General features: G+C 39.4%; 1 long non-coding RNA gene across 1 annotated transcript; it reads right to left on the bottom strand.

Annotated features, from left to right (window-relative positions):
• Positions 1 to 1,313: 1,313 nt before the first annotated feature.
• LOC143984397 (uncharacterized) lies at positions 1,314 to 16,613 on the bottom strand. Its single transcript, XR_013274831.1, has 2 exons — positions 16,438 to 16,613; positions 1,314 to 2,140 (listed from the first exon to the last, which is right to left on the bottom strand). It is a non-coding gene; the product is annotated as an uncharacterized LOC143984397 (long non-coding RNA).
• Between the last annotated feature and the right edge of the window lie 3,042 nt (positions 16,614 to 19,655).

Raw genomic sequence — 19,655 nt, 5'->3', positions numbered from 1 at the left:
CTCGGTTCTTTTTCTCCTACTCTCCCTTCAGAAACCGGATTAGTATATTTTATATATTTCTTATCTGGTCTCCCAAAACAGGGCCGCCGTGGGTGTGTTTTAGCCATGTAAGTCTAAACTATGGTGTAAACATCCAGTTATGGTGAGGTTCCGCTTCCTGTGGATAAGAGAGAGCTTTGGAGTGCAGGTTGAAGGGCGTTCTTATCCCACCCTCCCTCCTATATAAAGAGGATATGAAGAGCTCTGACCACGCCCCTAAAACATTCCTATTGGATGAAATGCCTCATAGGGTGGAGCTATTACGCCACAACACTGTAACGTGTCGATTGCGGCCATCTTTGCGGTTGGAAACATCAGCTATCCATGATGAATTGCAACATTTGATATGCCTGTTTTTATTTCTCAAAATGTGAATACCCGGGATTTTTATAAGAAATAAATAAATATTTACCAAGGTAAAAATTTACCTTGGTTTTAAATACTACAGCATGAGGGGTTGCTTTCTTGTATCCTATGCATGTGCCTATGAATTACCATTGAGCGGGACTACAAGAACAAGCCTTCTATGATCCAATTGAAGTGGTGCTGTGAATATATCATGCTTGTTTGACCACTTGTAATTCAGTGGTACATTTTCTTTGGTAAGAGGCCCGGTGTGTTGATGTTCAGTGGAGGATAATCTCATGTTCACCTTATTGTATCTCTGTCTGCACCATGGGTGGTTCCAGTATTTCCCCTGAACAAAGAATCTGTTTTAACACTATGGACTCTTATTTTATAATTTGATGCTTCTAGCGCTGCACATATGCAACCTTTATATATATATATATATATATATATATATATATATATATATATATATTTAAATGCACCATGGTTCTGTTAAAACTGTAGGTTTATTTATTTGTTATATATATATATATATATATATATATATATATATATATATATATATATATATATATATAAATTCTAGCTATATATAACAGTTGCATGGAACAGTGAAACATTCATATCACAGTAGTCTTTATTCCACATATTCCACATCAAGAGAGCTTACAGTTTATGTGCCTAACAACAAAGACACGTGTGATGTGCTGGTGACCTATTTTTTTTCTTTTATTATTTTCACCCACTAAGTGAAAACTCATGCAAACATAAAGTAAATGTTCAAAAGAACATATAATGTATTCACTACCATGAACCTAGAATCCATTCTAGTGTAACCTTTAGTAAATTGATTTGAAGAGTTTGTATACAGGATGTAGACATTAAAAAAGAAAAAAAAATGGAGCCATTTCAACACATATAGGTACATTTGACATGGCTGCTTTATTCAGCAGTAAAGCGTTTTTTTAATGGACATATGAGCAATCATTTTTTTTTTTACATAATAGATTCTGGTGAAAGGACAACCTGGAGAGAGCATCTGTTTATACCTATAAAATGGAACTTGCCTATCAAACGTCAATGCCTGAATGAAGGACATAGAACACACTATACTATTCTTAATGCACTTTGCATATGCATAGATGTCTGGTGAGATAAAGTCTGTTGTGCTTTGTATATTCATAGCAATGCTCCAAAACTGCACTTATAATGCAAGGGATGTATGCAATTCGTCTCTTGTATTACTGAGGTGCCTCCTCTCCTCCTACTGAGTTGCAACTGGCTAGCTGCCTGTCTTCTTTTTACTTATCGATTTATGTGCAGCTGTGCCTCTTCCCCACTGACTAAGACTGCATACAGTTTGATGATGTTATGAAGTAGAATCTGAACTAGATCACTGGTTCTAATCTCAACTTGTAACACCAGAAAATACATTTTGTTCTATCATTTCCTGAGCTTTAGAGCAGCATTGCATCAATTTACGTGAGACTGACAGCACACAGCAAAGAAGGTCTTTGAGCACTAAATTATATTAATGATTTTTATCTTGCAGCCTGGGTATTCGCTCTGCTTTGTGACAAGTTATGAGTTAGGGTCATTTCTTATTTGTGACTCCCAGGGCTGACAGACAATTGTTTTCATCTATATGCTGCTGTGGTAATAAATGTATTGCTGTAATATGCTGTGCAATAAAAATCTTCCAATCTTCCAAGGCATGGTCTAACGTCACTTGTTTTACAAATCAGTTCCACTAGAAAAAGAAATGAAAAAAAAGCGCAATGTAAGAAATTAATGAAATAAATAATACCTTTACAGATAATTAACTGACATTCTTAAGTAACTTAACTTGCTAATTTCCTTTTAGGTTTGGGGAATAATTAGAGAATCTTGCAACCAAAGTTAATTCTTATGTCAATATCCCAATAGGAACTAAAAATTACCTAAATGCGGTCTGGGACAAAGAACAAGTAAACCATAGATGAGCTTTTTTTTTGCCGCTTGCCAGTGTTTCTGAGACTACAATTCCACCCACCCTGCTGACGTTCTAGACACTGTGACTCCTTATCACCAAGGTGCAGCAACAATGGCATCTCATAAACTTTTGCCTTTTCATTTTCATTCTTTTTCTCCTCAGAACCTCCACCTTCCAAGCAAAATTGTAAAACAATAAATCAGGTCCTGAAGTTTGTCTTCTGTCTTGTCCTTGCCTTGCTGTATTAAGATAATTGAATTCAAATTATTGAAATAAAAAGGGATGACGTTCCTGAGATTCCAGGATGCATGTCATATTATCAGCCACATAAGGGCAAAGCAAAGGGTCAGCTTTTTTTTTTTCATATTTTTTATTTAATAGCGAAATACAGTTTCCAAATAGACATACATATATACAAAAAAGGAAGTATACAAATGATCCAGTAGTAGTAAAGTACAAATACAGCCAATTAATGCCAGGGAAGTCAAAAAGGGGGCCAATGCTGGCCAGCAAATTGCAGGGGTATATAACAAGTATCATGCAGAACATAAACCAGAGTCAACAGGGTGTAGTAAAATGTCAAATGTCAAATTTCAATTCCAAACAATAATTCTGAAATAGGGTAACTTCCGTATGAATCATATACAGTACATAGTAGAAAACTGCCCAGTTTTTGTAGGCAAGTAGAAAAACAGGTAGCAAAGAAGCAGAAATAAGAGAGAGAAGGAAATGGGGGGGGGGGGAGGTAGAGGGTAGGGGAAGGGGGAGGGGGCAGAAGTTTGCGAGTCGGTCAGTTTACTACAAGAGGGTCCGCTTTTTAAATTAAATAATGGTACCTTTTCTTGTCATACAAAACAAGAAGGTGACAAGTCTACTAGTAGCACCTCTATTAGTTATTAGGATAACTTAGGATATTAGTAAATGCAGACCTGATGCCATTCATCCATAGGGGGTGTTGCTGCCGTAGCCAAACATAATGGATCAAAAGAAAAAGTGGAGGAACCCTCAGATGAGAGAACCTCAAAGAATAAAGCGGCTACCAAGGCGGCAAAAGGCAATTCTGGAGTCAAATAATAAAATACAATGAAAAAGTTTATTATAAATTAAACATAAAAACGTAGCTCAGATACCTACGGGATGAATTGTATATGTACAGGCACCCTCTTTTGAGACTCATCATAGGGTGCCTCCCAGGAACTAGCAGCTTGTCCCATACACATGTTTTGGAGGCTTACAATCCACTGCGGTTTAGTGAGCAGCAGCCATTTCAGCAGCCACCTGTGTTCACTTATTTTGGATGTCTATACTAGATGCAGTGCATCACTCTACCCACGTAGGACACACGCGAGTGATAGTATTTACCTCCATGCATTGCTATCTAACTTTTATACACACAGCTCCGAAGTGCATGAATTTATAGGCATCATGTATTGATTTACTAACTTTGATCCCACATCAGGAATTTTGGTACCAGATACTGTTTATTGAGTATCCAGCAGGCTTACCACATTTACTGCCTTCCATTACCCCTGGGGGCCATACACGCATAGATCGCCTTAATAGGATTCCTCATTGGTGTAATTTTAGCTCCATTGATTATGTGGTATTTACCGCAGGCGACCTATGTGTGTATAGTAATTCGGTGTCTGGACCTTTTGTTATTTGTCTTGTTAGTTTCTTTTATTTGTTTTTATGTCCATTGTCGGGTACCACACTTTATTCTCATAGTCTGGGATTTAACAAGCTATAACTAGTGTAGATAACAATTGATTCTCAGGTATCTAAGCTATGTTTTTATGTTTAATTTATAATAAACTTTTGCACTGTATTTTACTATTTAACTCCAAAATTGCCTTTTGCCGCCTTGGTAGGGTTCCTCCAATTTTTCTTTTGACTACTCATAGAGTAAATAAACTTTTTATTCTGTATAAGGCCTACCATACCCCGGAGTTGTTGCATAGGGTAGGCAGGAGAGAACACTCTGAGTGTAAAAGATGCACTCAATCTCCTCGCTACTTTATGCACCTCTTTTGGGAATGTCCAAAGTTATTTCAGTATTGGCAGTAAGTGCTGCATTTGCTAAACTTTGTATATGATAACAGGTTGACTCTAGACCCTGTTTTATGTCTCTTGGGCTATGTGAAGTCGAATAGTATGGATTGTGATCAGTTAGTGGCTATTATGAGATCACTTTTTATTGCACGTTTGATAGCCTCTTACTGGGTTTCACCCAAGCCCCCTACCCTGAGGGACTGGGATCAGGAAATGGATAAATATGTAACGTTTGAAAAGTGTTCAATGTAACATTTCTTGGGAGTTTGAAAGGATCTGTAAAAAAATGGATTGATACATCATGTTCTGATTTTAATTTAAATCTTTGATAGACTTTAGGGTGACTTTTTTTGGCCTTTTCTTCTTATCCCCCCCCCCTTTTTTTTAGGGAGGGAAGGGAGTTGTAAAAGATTTATATTTAATCTGTTCCCCAGTATTTATGAATATCTAAATGCTTCTGAATATTTCTGCAAATTTCAGAATGTTTCTGCATATTTATGACAAGCCTTTAGAATATTTGTGAATATCATGGGAAAATTAGATGTAGTTGTTTAGAATGATGGTTTAACTTTGATCTTTTTTGGTGTTATTTATTTGTTATAACATAAAAAAAAAAAAAATCTGAATAAAAAAAAATGGCACCTAAGTATCCAACAATAAGACTAAGCATGCTCCATGAATTTTTCTAAAGGCTGAGGTGTTAATATTCTAGAGGGCAATTACTACAATACATTGGTAGCCACATGATGGTTTCACTTTTAGATATGCATAGAGTCTGGTGCCAGTTTTTGCATCCTACTTAATTGATACCTGCCAAAGGTAGGCAAGAGGGGAAAAAGAAGAAAAACAATTAATTTATTATTAGATAGGGTGCACCAACCATTCAGAGCAGTTTTTCACATTCTTTGTTGTTTCCTTTCTCTAATTCATGCAGAAAGTGATTTTCAATCTATGGTCAGGAAAATAGCCACCTTGTGAAAAAGGTTTTGCACTGAGATACGGACTTATAAAAGTGAGAAGGATTGTAACATGGTGTTTTATTTGTTGTGTGGGGTTTGAAGTTCCAAGATGTGTGTCTGGACAATCTACACACTGTATGTTTCAAACAGCAAAGACTATGTGGTCCAGCGGTGTTAAGAAACATTGCTAGACCATATTTGCCAACACAACTTGACTGCTACTAACAAAACTTCTGTAGTCAGAGTGTATTGTTGGTGTGGCACCCTGAAAGAAGAAGCACTAGAGTTTTTCACTTTACAAGTAGTCATGTCTCCTGATACTTTGCCTTTCTGGAACAGCTCCTCATTTTACTACTACATGATTTTTGCAATCTGCCTCATAAGAGTGGGTGTAGTCAGGGCCGCCATCAGAAATTTGGGGGCCCCTTACACAGCTTCAGGCATGGGCCCCCTGGAGCAGAGAACCGGGGGGGGGGGGGGTAAAAATTTAAAGTGTCATCTCACCTCCTCTTCCTTCTCCTGCAGCGAGTTGAGAAACAGGGGGGTGCTGTCTGTACCCCCTGATGGCGGCCCTGGAAGTCTATGACAGGGGGTCAGTGAATAGTAGCCAGTCTATGATGGGGGTCAGTGAATAGGGGTCAGTCTATGACAGGGGGGCAGTGAATAGGGGTCAGTCTATGACAGGGGGGGCAGTGAATAGGGGTCAGTTTATGACAGGGGGGTCAGTGAATAGGGGTCAGTCTATGACAGGGGGGTCAGTGAATAGGGGTCAGTCTATGACAGGGGGGTCAGTGAATAGGGGTCAGTCTATGACAGGGGGGTCAGTGAATAGGGGTCAGTCTATGACAGGGGGGGTCAGTGAATAGGGGTCAGTCTATGACAGGGGGGTCAGTGAATAGGGGTCAGTCTATGACAGGGGGGTCAGTGAATAGGGGTCAGTCTTTGATGGGGGGGTCAGTGAATAGGGGTCAGTCTATGACAGGGGGGGCAGTGAATAGCGGGACAGTGAATAGGGGGAGTAAGTGAATAGGGGTCAGTCTATGACGGGGGGTCAGTGAATAGGGGGCAGTCTATAACGGGGTCAGTGAATAAGACACAGACTATGCCAAGGGAATGAATGGATGGGAAGTAGTGTATGCCATGGGGAGTATCTATACACACAATGATGAGCTCACCACTCTGCCTTAACTTTCTATCAGTAAGTGTCTTGTCAGTGCATGAATGGATTGGCTCCTTGAAAAGCTTCTACCACTTCCTGCTACAAAGAGAGAACAAAACACACCCTCCTCACAGAGCCCCCCGGGTCCCACAGCCAGCACTATACCCTGCACAGGCACCAATCTATTCACTCATTCCCCCACCCTCCCCTTCGCTGCTCACCATCATTGCTGAGACGGTCACTGGCAGGCTGGGGCGGACTCTACAGAGGATCAGGGGGAGGAGAGATCACCACGGGGACACGTGATAGGAGGAGGGGGGCGACTGAATGACAGCTGGATTGAACTGCAAGTCTGCTGTGACCATTTTCTCTCCTCTCTCCAGCCGCGACATGAGAGCAGGGGGATGAACTGCCAAAATGAAAGTGTTTTCTCTCCTCTCAACCGCGAGTTGAGAATGGGAGGCGGTCGGACCCTGGGAACATTCGGGGCCCCTTACAGGTGTAATGCCTGTACCCCACTGTTGGTGGCCCTGGGTATAATACTAACTTCATGATTACTATCACTAATACATCATAACACCACCACCAGCACTACAATAATATTCTGTAACATACACAGATCACCCAAGGGAATAGTCAATAACATAATTACAGTCTTCTCTTTCTTTTTTTTTTTACATCAATCGCCAAGGAGCTGTCCAAAAAAAAAAACAAAGTCTGAAAAAAATAAGTCTGTCTTCGACAATCCTGTTCAAAACTAAAGTAGATGGACACTGTCTCCTACCTTCTGTGGTGGGGCTGTTTTTTTATTATGGGCTTTGCCTAATAATTTCGCTGTCCCTGATCACTAGGGACAGCAAAACTCCTCTACTCTCTTGTCAGAATGGGGATCTGTTTGTTTACATACGCAGATCCCCATTCTGGCTCTCTGTGGAGCGATCATGGGTGTCTAGCAGGCATCAAAGCTGCCAGCCACGTGCATTGGCTCCAGCATTGCTCCCTACAGCTTCTTAAAGTGGCCTATGTACAATGACGCAGATTCGCTCAACTGTGACAACCTGCCGCAGTACAACTGCGGCGGCTGTTTGGCAAGTAGTTAGGGTGCCAGCCATGATATTACACTGCTTCCCCACTGAGAGTGATTTACACATCCTAAGATTCCAAAGACCAGCAGAAGGGCTCCCTGACATATAATGCATTTAGCAGGTGAACACAGTGACCTCATCCCAGCAGAGCAGCCTGAAGTTTATCCAGGCCAGGTAGGAGATATGCCAATTTCCTGGATCCTGTCAGCATATGAGGAGGAAAGGGAAGGAACAGTGGCCTGGGAGTAGCCAGTTTTTAGCTACAATCCTGTCAGTGTAGGGGTGGGTAGGACCTAACCAAGTGTGCTGCCATAGAGCTCATCAGGAAAGGAAAATTGCGTTAAGTATTTGACACTCAATTTTAAATTTTTGACCTGCCACCACCACAAATTTCACATTCACTAACAAAGGGACATCATATTGACTAAAGACCAGTGGAACTTAAGATGAACTAACTGAAAGGCATGAAGACAAGAAGGACTAAATATTTTTCTTCTGTCAGTTTATTTATTAAAAGCAATTATTCATATTCATAATGCAAGGAAACTTGCAGAATTTTGCTCAACCCTTGGTGAATGAGGTGAATTCTCACATTGCAAAGAATGCTAAATCACATAAAAGAAAAAAAATAAATTTTAGCTTGTTCATGATTGGATGATGGAAATCTGCAGAGCTTCATCTCATTCACTATGCTCAGGGGACCTTCAGTGTATCAATCTCAAAGTTATGAACTCAGGTTTCTTTTTCCTTATGTGACTGCAAAGACAAATAAGCCAACCAGACAAAAATAAATTAGATACTTGGTTTGTAATGAATGAATATGCTGATACCTTGTTGTGACAAGTTCAGGATGTGCCCTCTTTTGGCTCCCACTGCCTATAAAACTGCTGCTGGTATTATTTTCTGTTTCTCACAGTTTTACTGTGGGATTGGGGGACATTGGAATGCTGTTTCTCACATATGCTGCCACTGTTCTTTACAGAGTATATAGTAGTTAGTTGCACTTCACAAGTAATGTTTATTAAAGGTAATTTGCAGTCTTGAAAACCGGTTTAATTGAGGTTGCATACAAATATCTACAGTATTTTTAAATATCCTATTTTTCTTTTTAGTAAATTGGGCTCCAGTTCTAACCCCAAATCTTTAGGCTGGGTTCACACTGATGCAAATTGATTGTGGGTTTCCCCACATCCAATTCGCATGACAGGAGACTATGACCAGCTCTCAATGGAGCCAGCTCACACAGCTCTGGGGCGGCCGTAGAGCTCATTGGAAAAGGGTCCTGTGTGCCTTTAACTGGTTAGATATTATTATGGCAAGAAAAAAGTATGTGAATGTGAAATTAACCCCCTTAGCGGTAATCCGGAGTGTGACTCGGGGTGAATTTTCAGAACCAAAAGCGGTAACCCCGAGCCACACTGGGGATCGCATTGCAGGATCCAGGCAAAGTTACTTACCTTGTTCAGGATTCTGCCATGTCTTCCCGCACTGTGTGCAAGCTGTGTCTTCCGCTCAATCTATCACAATGCAGAGCTCCGTTCCCTGCAAGCGTTGTGACGCACGGGGACAAAGAACGGCGCTAAATTCAAAAAGTAAAAAACAATACATATACAGTAAACTGCAATCTTACAGATTACATTACTGTATCAAATTATTTCACATCCCTTTTGTCCCTAGTGGTTTGTCCAGTGCTTTGCATGCAGTTTTATATTATAATACTGTTCTTTCTGCCTGGAAACTGGAGATTGTCTATAGCAACCGAAACTGTCCCTTTTAATCAAAAGCAGTTTTTCCAGCTAGAAAACAGCGATAATAAATTAGAATCACTTGCAGAATTGAGCGATAGTGATTTATGGGGAAATCCGTCATCAAACACTAAAAGTAATGACAGCGACAATTCTGCAACCGAGCAAATGTCAGTGTTTTTCGATTTGATTACATTATTGAATAATTGTTGTAATTATTATTATATTATAATTATTTATAGGTAATTATTATAATATAATTTATGATTTTGTGTTTCAAACTTTATCATACCCAGGATGTCTACTAGACTCTTGTTTGGACAAATTTCCTAAGAATTACAGGCCTACAATATAAAATTCCAAATTTCCATGCAAAAAATTGTACCGCTTTGAGCATCAAAAATCTGAAATAATCATACCACCAGGGAGGTTAAATGATTTTCTGCAGTAATTTGCCATAAAATATTATCTGATCCTCATCTAATTCACAGCAATAGTCAATCACAATGTGCTGAATCATATAGCACACAAACCCTCCTAATTACTTGTTTTTTTATTGAACACACCCATTAAACATTCAAAGTGATGGGGCAAAATTAAGTGAACCCTTGAAATTAACAGCTGGATGAACTTCCTTTGGCAGCAATGACTTCAAGCAAGCACTTTTGGTAGCTCTGGATCAGACCCGTACAACATTTAGGAGGAATTTTAAGACATTTGTAGGATGTCTGGTGTTAAAGTGGAAGTAAACCCATCGATTTAAACAGTTAAAAAAAAAAAAGGCATGCCGGGAATGCTAACTGCACATTGGCTGTGCTCTCAGCCAAACTATCAAACCATTCAATGGCTGGTGTCATAACGAATCACATGTGCAGCACCATAGCAGTTGAAGATTAAACAGAGGCAAAGATGGCGGCTTCCTTGGCTGATAACGATAGGGGAGTTTACTTCCACTTTAACGGCTTTCTTGAGGTCATTCTACAGCATCTCTACCGGGTTAAGGTCTGGTCTCTGACTGGGCCAATCCAAAAGGCACATTTTTTTTTTCTGAAGCCAGTCTGTGGAGGATTTACTTTGATGCTTAGGGTCATTGTCCTGCTGCATCACCCAACTTCTACTAAGATTCAGCTGGCGGACAGCCACCATGGCATTATGCTGTATGATATTTTGGTAAACTTGGGAATTCTTTTTCCGCTAGATGATGGCAATTGGTACAGAACCTGAGGCAGTGAAGCATCATAATACATGTGAATTCATATTTTGCTTTTGACAGAAAGATGAACATTTGAAAATTAAAGAAAATAGACAACAGGACTGAAGGTATTTCTGCCCACCAACAATTTTCCATTTTACCTTTTTCTATGTTATTTCGGTGATGAAATACTTGGTCAAAACTTTTCAGTGCAGGGTAGTACCTGTCATGGAAATACTACAGTAATTGTATTGTACACAACCCCAGGTATTATTTCTTGCCTAACAACCATGCAGTTAATTATTATATGTTCTTTCTCTTGCTATCAGTAAGGTCTGTGTATCATTTAAATTTGTCTGGAAAAATAATTTATTTGATTTGGCCTAAAAACTTGGGATTAAAAATACAAGACTTTAATTGGTAATGATTGCAAGTAGGAGTGTTATTTCTTTTCCGGCAATAATAGCATAGTGATATAATTATTATTTGTTAATAACTATTCTTTGCTAAACAAGTAGTGAAGTTTGCTTTTCACTCATCTGAGATGTAATTATATTAGTTTTTGATCAATTCATTTTATTTATATATTTATTTTAGAACTTAACATGCTTATTAATTGATGCTCTATTTTTACAGCATTCGTTTTGAGAAATTCTATGTATTTATTTATTTTTTTAGAATTTAACAAGTTTATTAATTGATGTTCTATATTTACAGTATTTAAATGATTTCTTCCATACCTATTGAACCCCAATTGGATGGGGATGCTTTCTGTATTCTTAAAATGTATTTTTAGGTAAAATCTTTTTAAGTTTTTAATGGTGTGGGAAGGGGTTATACCCCCTGTCAAATTTGTATTGTTTCCCATCTCCATAATGTTTGTTCTGGTGATTATTTCCATTGAAACAGAAAGTAAGGAGAAATCCAAACTTCAGAGTTGTCCCCAAAACAAAAGTTATGGGGAAAGCTTCAATATTCCCTTATTTTGGGAAATTTCCTCTAACTTCTTTTTGCATCTCTGGGACAGAAAGTGAAGGCAAATTTTTCTCACTGGTACACAAAAGACAAAAAATAAACTGACAGGGGTTTACCATTTCCCTTCATTATCCAATATTTAATTCAAAGATTTAATACTTGTTGATCCTTTTATTTTCCACTCCATTTAACGTCTTCCAGACCTCCTTCCACACATTTACTAAGGCAAGGTGGCCCAGCTGCATGAAACGACATACCTATACCTCGCTTTGTTGCTGTAGTAGTTGATTGGACAGAGGGGGAGTCAATTAGCGGGTTTGGCAGATGCGATGTCTGCGGGCACCTGCAACCATTCCCCAGAGAGGCAGAACGGCGATCTTGTGTTCCTGCTAGTCAGATCAATCCCCACACAGTTAGTAAACACCACCTAGGACACACTTAACCCCTTAACCCTTTGATTGCCCCTGGTGTTAACCCCTTCCCTGCCAGTGTCATTAGTACAGTAACAGTGCATATTTTTAGCACTGATCACTGTATTAGTGTCACTGGTTCCCAAAAAAGTGTCAAAAGTGTCAGTTAGCTGTCTGATTTGTCCACCACAATTAATGTTTCATATTTCCATCGCACACGTTCCTGGTATAAGCTCTAAAGGTTTGGGTGCTGCGGCAACAACCATCTGGATACTGGTTCAAGTCACAATGTAGATATTTGCCAACACACCAAGGATCGGCACAAGGGGGCATCCAAACGGTTTAGTTTATTGCATGATCACAACACAACAGGTGCAACATTTCGGAGTCATGCAGGATCCCTTCGTCAGTGACCACAATGTCGCAGTGCCAAAAAAAATTGCTGATCGCCGCCATTACTTGTAAAAAAATAAATAAATAAAAATTGCATAAAAATAACACATAATTTGAAGACACTAAAACGTTTGCGCAAACCAATCAATATACACTTGTTGGGATTTATTATTTTTTTTACCAAAAATATGTAGCAGAAAACATATTGGTGTAAATTGATGAAGACATTTGATTTTATCAATTTTTTTTATTGGATATGTATTACAGCAGAAAGTAAAAAATATTGTTGTTTTTTTTCAAAATTGCCATTCTTTTTTTGTTTATAGTGCAAAAAATAAAAACCGCAGAGGTGACCAAATACTACCAAACAAAAGTTCTATTTGTGGAAAAAAAAGTTCATCCATTTTATTTGGGTACTGCATTGCACGATTGTGCAATTGTCAGTTAAAGTGCTACATGCAATAAATGGCCTGGTCATGAAGGGAGTAAAATCTTCCAGGGCTGAAATGGTTAACAGACTAAGGTGTTTAACAAAAGTGGCAGTTCCCCATGATTAAGTTCTGGGGGATGGAGCGAAACGCACTGGGGGTGTGGCCTGGTTGAAATTCTGGCTGAGGTTGTCACTCTCATCACCATTGTAGGACTACATGGATGTGCAGCATTAGGGATCACCTATTTTCTTCTCCCTTGAGCTATAGATTAGTGCCTGGACAGGTTCCATTTCTCAGTAACTGTGCCGATCACAAAAACAGGGCACTCTCCCACACATAGTATTAGGTATTGGAATCTGCACAGGCAGCAGGTGACATCAGTGTAAGTACAGCCGTTACAACTGTAGGGGCCCCGGGGGCCCGAGGGGCCCGCTCCCAGGCCAGAAGAAGGCAGGACAGGTGAAGGGGAGCCATGTAGAAAGTTAGAAACAATCTCTTCTGCTGCTGTCATTAAGCGCAGACATTAAGCTCTTTACCGCCACCTCTGGCTACTGAAAATGAAAATATGAAAATGAACTGGAAATAGGTAGGAAGACCTTCTTTACAAGTAGGGGCTGTGAAGGAAAGGGAGGGGTTCTGTTTGTGTACAGGGAGGGGCCAGAGGTTTGTGTGTTTACAGATTTGTGTATGTGTGGGGCTGACATATATAGCAATTTATTAATGTTTTTCAGGAGTATGTTTGTGTTTTTGCAGCTTTTTACAAGCAGTTTATAAGTGTTTTTCAGCTTTGGGCATTTTTGTTTAGCCAATAGAAAGCAATGGGGGAGGAAAGGGAGAGGGAATTAAGGGTGGAGAGCTGCTGTTTGAGCAGATAACGAGCAACAAAATGCTCATAAAATGCTCAAGTCAGGTGTTTCTATTGAAGTCTATGGGGCCAAAAAAGCTTGTAATTTGCAAGAAAAAAAGCTCATGTACTTTTTTGAGCCACAGGTGCTTTGCTTCAGATGACAGAATGCTCAGATGTGAACAGGGGTCACTGAAATGAATGGGATTTTGCTTGCTGAGTGTTTTAGAGGTACAAGCTTCAAGCAGACAATAACTCAGTTGTGAATGGGGGCCAACACCCTATTTAAACTACACATTCATCCAGCAAACACAAATGCCCACCAGCACTCACCTTAAACTACTACTATTCATTCATCAGGAATGGGTAATTTTATAAGTTAAAAAAGTATATAGTGTATAGATGGTGAAATACCACCTTTTTATTATAAATAGTTTTAAATTATTGGTTTCAAAACGCACTGGAGGGGCAGAGCATAGAGGGGTGATTGGCAGTCACTGCTTTCTGCTCAGAGTGGACCCAAGAACTGAACGATCTGTGCTTATGTGATTACTCAATTCTCAGGTTTAGAGGCAGCGGGGAACAGTTGCACTGGTTGGTAACTATATTTTTGCATCAGGTTGGTAACTATATTTTAGTTTTTTACAATACCACACTTCGCTCTTAATTACTGTGCCACAAGGGAGAATCTAACAAACCTCAACACAATCATTTTTTAACAAATTAAACTATTCTATTACACATACTTAACTACACACATCCTACCTTAACCTCCCTGGAGGTATGATTCAGTCGGGTTTTAGGTGCTGAAAGCGGTACAATTATTTTGCATGGAAATTTGGCGTTTTATATTGTAGTCCTGTAATTATTAGGAATAACTCTCTTAAATCTGTTCAAACCAGAGTCTAGTAGACATCCCGGGTATGATAAAGTTTATAATATAATAAATAATAATAAAAATTATTCAATAATGTAATCAAATCCTAAAACACTGAAAAAGGGACACTTTTTGGTTGCTATGGACAATCTCCAAATTTCAGGCAGAAAAAACAGTATTTATAATATAAAAGTGCATGCAGGGCATTGCACAGACCACTAGGGACAAAGGGGTGTGTATTTTTTAATTAAGTACTGTAATCTGTAAGATTACAGTACTGGGTGTGTTTTGTGCCTTTTTACTTTTTTGAATCTCCACTCCTGTGCGCCGTAACGTTGCAGGGAACGGAGCTCGGCGGCATTCGGCACTGTGAATCGAGCGGAGGACGGCTCGATCACACAGTGCAGAGGACATCGCTGGATCCAGGGGACAAGGTAAGTAACTCTCCCTGTGTCCTCCCTGCATCCAGCGATGCGATCCCGAGTCTAGCTCGGGGTTACCGCTCCTGTTAGTAAAATCCCAACCCAAGCCAGACTCGGGATTACCGCCAGGGAGATTAAGGAAGAACTTCAGTAGTATATAATGTACTTAGAGTGCAGTGGTCAGGAGTATGTACTATAAAGCCCATCGTACAGTGCCACAGTCAGGATTTTGATATGTACAATATTATGGTTGAACTAAATAGGCTTGTGTCTTTTTTCAAACTGACTAACTATGTAACATATTGGGAGTTATTTACGAAAGGCAAATCTACTTTGCACTGCAAGTGCACTTGGAAGTGCAGTCACTCTAAATCTAAGGGGTAGATCTGAAATGAGGGGAAGCTCTGCTGATTTTATAAAAGGGTTTAGGAAAGCCACGCTTAAGAATAAGTTAAGGTTGCTGCCGTCCTACAAGTCCTCAGCCCCCCTATTTGGAGGCTGTGGGCATTTAACCGTTCACAATAATAATATGGATCTTTAGGCGCTACCTGTACCAGACAAGATGTTTTGCCTAAATCAGTGCCCTAAGGCAAAAAGATTGTAATATGCAAATTAAACTCCCCAATCCAAAGTTGACTTACAATATACAAAAAATTAAATTAATTTATACAACAAACCACAATTCTGGGTATATGTGCACTAGATACTAGAAATTGAGTGATAACCCAGAGGAGGGAGATGGAGAGGGAAAAGAAAAAATGGTATTCGGAATCAAGATCCCCAACAGGAGATGCCTCAATACCAGTTATCACACGCTTCCTACATATCCCCTATATATACACCCCATCAATATAATACATATGGGATATGTTAAACCGGAGGTAAGTAGTGCGTAAAATTATGTACATTAAACCAGGGGCATGCCACTACAAATAAGTACAAGGTGATCAAGTGTACAGAATAAATTAAATTATAATAATGAAAATATTTACAACTAAAAGGTGACTATGTATGAAAAAATATGGATCTAATGTTGATAATATTACTCTTCCTACAGAATTATTTAAAAGTGTGTCCACATATCTACAATATCCACGTAGGGAAGAAAAGACCTATTATGTTACATATAACAGTAGATCCAGATCTTTATCTCAGGGGTGCAAATAGCCAGTGCAAAAAATTGCAAAAAATTGCAAAAAATGTGCAAAGAAATGCAAAAAAGTGCAGAAAGTACAAAGAAGTATAAAAGGTGCAAAAAAGTGCAAAAAATTGCCTAAAGGGAAATATTTCATAAAAAAATCCATAAGAGTGTAAAAAATTATGAAAAATTATAAAAAATTACAAGATATCTCAACAAATAATTTTCAAAATTGCATTAGAGTGCTAAATGTCTATTAAGTTGCAATATGAATGCAAAGTGCTCAATCAATATCTTATAAAGTTCTGGACAAATCAGAAAGAAAAAGGTGACTTTTGTGTCCACATAAATCCAGTGACTTCTGTGCTCACACCCCTTTGGGTTCCCACTCACCAGATTCCTGTCCCCCTAGGGGGTTACGGGCACGTAGTATCTCCACCTGTAGGCACCCTGTACCAAATTCCTCCACCCTCTTACTGTATGTTAGTAACCCGAGTGGCGCTCCTTTTGCGATGGTTAACAGCAGGCAGGCGGTTCCATAGAAAGATGGCAGCAGCAAGCCATGTGCTCACATCTGTAAACCAAAAAAAAAAAAATTTTATCATACAATCATGTGCAAGCTAAAATGCTGTTTTTTATTTTCCTTGCATGTCCCCCTCAGATCTACAGCGACTGCACTTCCAAGTGCACTTGCAGTGCAAAGTGGATTTTCCTTTAGTAAATAACCCCCAATGTCTATTGTCTATAGTGCAGGGCTCACAAGTGAGTAAAGTACAGAGAGAAGGAGCCATGAGTGCATATTGCAGGGGTCAGAATTATGTAACACAGAGAGTGCAGCACTCAGCAGTGTGCAATGCATAGAATGCAGGGGTCGAGAGTGCTTAAATCAAAGAGTGCACCGCTCTGGAGTATATAACACACAGGTTACTGTACAGTTTACTGCCCAAATGACCCCCTCCTCACAGTACATCTCTCCGCCCCCCCAGTACAGATCTGCATCAGCAGCCCCAATTCATCCCATTACAGATCCGCCCCCACAGCCCTATGTCCCAACTTCCAGCCCACCCCTTTAGTAGCAGACCTTTCTAGTACAGATCCCAGTGGATTTGCAGAGTTCTTGCATCGCACAAGTGTGAACCGGCACTTAAAGATCCTTAATACAAATGTATCCTCGTTTATTTCGCGATCCACAGGCCCGATTTTTGCGGAATTAAACAACAGAAACCTACAGATTAAAGTGGTCTGGTGGCCAGACGACCCTACCTACCAGTACCATCTAGCTGATTCCTCATTGTTGCTACCCCTGCATTGTTCGTACAATTGTTTGGATGGAATAGTCTTTGTGTACCTATAGCTCACCCTTTCTAGATTTGTAGACCTAGAACTCAATAGCTGGCAGACACTTTGGGGTTGATGTACTAATAACAAAAAGACTGTGCACTTTGCAAAGCTTAGCAAACGAGACAAAGTTTGACTTAGCTAAGAGTACCCAATCACGTGCAAGGAAAATAAAATAAAAAGCATTTCACATGCACGTGATTGGATGATGGAAGTCAGCAGAGCTTCTTCTCATTTACTAAGCTCTGGAGCAACTGCAAAGTGCATAGTCTATTTGCCTTTAGTAAATCTACCCCTTTGTCTTCCACTTTGGCTTTAGGTGTACTGACACAAATTAGACAAAGTGACTTTTTCTGCCTCTCCACCCCTGCCTTGGTCTGTTGTTGTGTGGCTGTGAGATCTGATCTTGTTAATATGAATCTAGAAGAGCGATAGAAGCCCTGGGGAGGGCAAAAAAGTATAAATCCAGCTATGCTTATGTCAAAAAGTACATTTAAAGAGTACTTTATTATATCCACAGGACACCTTACTAAGCATTGGTAATACTTGCTGAATGCGGCTGCTCTACCACCTAGTATTACAGTGAAATAACAGCAGAAAAATTCAGAAAGCTATAAAAACATAATTGGTCAAGTAAATACATTTTAAAGAAACTGGTTAGTATTAGATAACAAGCTTTTATGTTCTTTCTCTGCCACAACATGTACAGTAGTAGATGGAATCATTATAACATCTGTATCCTTAGCCTAGTAATTTATGTGCCCCAGGCTGAGTTGTGGAACAAAAATGTACTGAATTTTCTACCTGATGCTAGGGAAATAGCATTTCTCATTTTGTTTGAAAAAAGAACAACGAGGGAGGGGGTGCATACAAATGCCTGAATATAATTTTTGCATTCCAATGAGAATAATGGACAATAAGCTTATTTCTGGCCTCCGTTTCTTATTTGAATTTCTTTTCATAGCAGCTACTGGCACCCCAAGGGTATGTGCACACTGAGGTTTGGAACTGTTTGCATTTTGAAGTGCCCGTTCCATGACTTACTTTGGAGATAATCACGTTCTATTGCTGAGCTTAAATTGTGCCTTAATAGAACAAAAAAGCATTTGGGTGTGGTATGTTAAACATAGTTATAGTAAAATGTGTTGAACCGCTATTCATAAAAAAGAGATTAATTATGTCTAAAGCATCCAAGAGCAAGCATATACAAGTGCAATACAAACACAATACAAATGTAAGATGCGGAGCAGTTCCCCTGTAGGAGAATTTCTCCAACTCCTGCAGAGCAGCAAAATAGGTGAATGTGTGAGAGGGCTAGCATATCTGGACCGAAGGGTCATGAGTAAAGCCCACTAATGAAATAGGAAGAAGGATAAGGATTTTATAGGCACAGGTACAATGTGTTCATAAAAATATTGTTTTATTACAAAGAATTAAAATACATAGACAAAATCACATTAAAAGCCTAATGCCTAAGAGGATTAAAAAAAAATATAACCAAAAAACCACTGCAGCCACCATAATCTCATATAGATATTAAGGATGCAATAACAATAACTTGTGTCCGAAAGAGGCTCGGTGGAAGTTGCTTTGCTCTACATGTTGCGCACCTCAGGAGATTTAGGCAAATGTTAGATTGTATAACCCTCTAACGAGCAAGGCCCTCTGATTCCTCTTGTACCAAATTGTAATGTAGCTGTAATGTCTGTCCTCATGTTGTAAAGTGCTGCGCAAACTGTTGGCACTATATAAAACCTGTATAATAATAATAATAACCCATACAGGAGTGGTCATAAGGTAACTGATCACGGGGAGTAAAAAGCAGCCAGCAAGAGATAATGTAAAATGGTGGTATAGTGAGGAAAAGTCAACTCCTAGGAATATCAGAAAATACAACTGATTGCCACAATTATTTCTAATGCACTGACAGCCAGCAAGGTTAGGGATCAACTTGTAAAGGGGAATATAGTCTGCTTAGATATAAGAGTGAGAGGCTCCACCAATCCTGATAGGGCATTGCCGAGTAGACACCTCCACCGCAAACTTCCGTAATTTGTTTACAAATAGCAAGGGCAGTAGCTTGGTTGTAATGAGTGGTTATTTGAGTTGCTGTTGCCTTTCTATTATCTTGGACCAGTCTGCCCATTCTCCTCTGATCTCTGAAATAAACAAGGCATTTTTGTCCACACAACTGCCACTCACTGGATATTTTCTCTTTTTCGGACCATTATCTGTTAACCCTAGAGATGGCTGTGCTTGAAAATCCCAGTAGA

Source organism: Lithobates pipiens, unplaced genomic scaffold (genome assembly GCF_037356315.1).
Source record: "Lithobates pipiens isolate NorthernLeopardFrog02 unplaced genomic scaffold, aLitPip1_a1.2 Scaffold_16, whole genome shotgun sequence".
In the NCBI taxonomy this organism is placed as follows: Eukaryota; Metazoa; Chordata; class Amphibia; order Anura; family Ranidae; genus Lithobates; species Lithobates pipiens.
The sequence above is the reverse complement of the archived record's forward strand: the minus strand, read 5'-3'. Positions and strand labels throughout refer to the sequence as shown.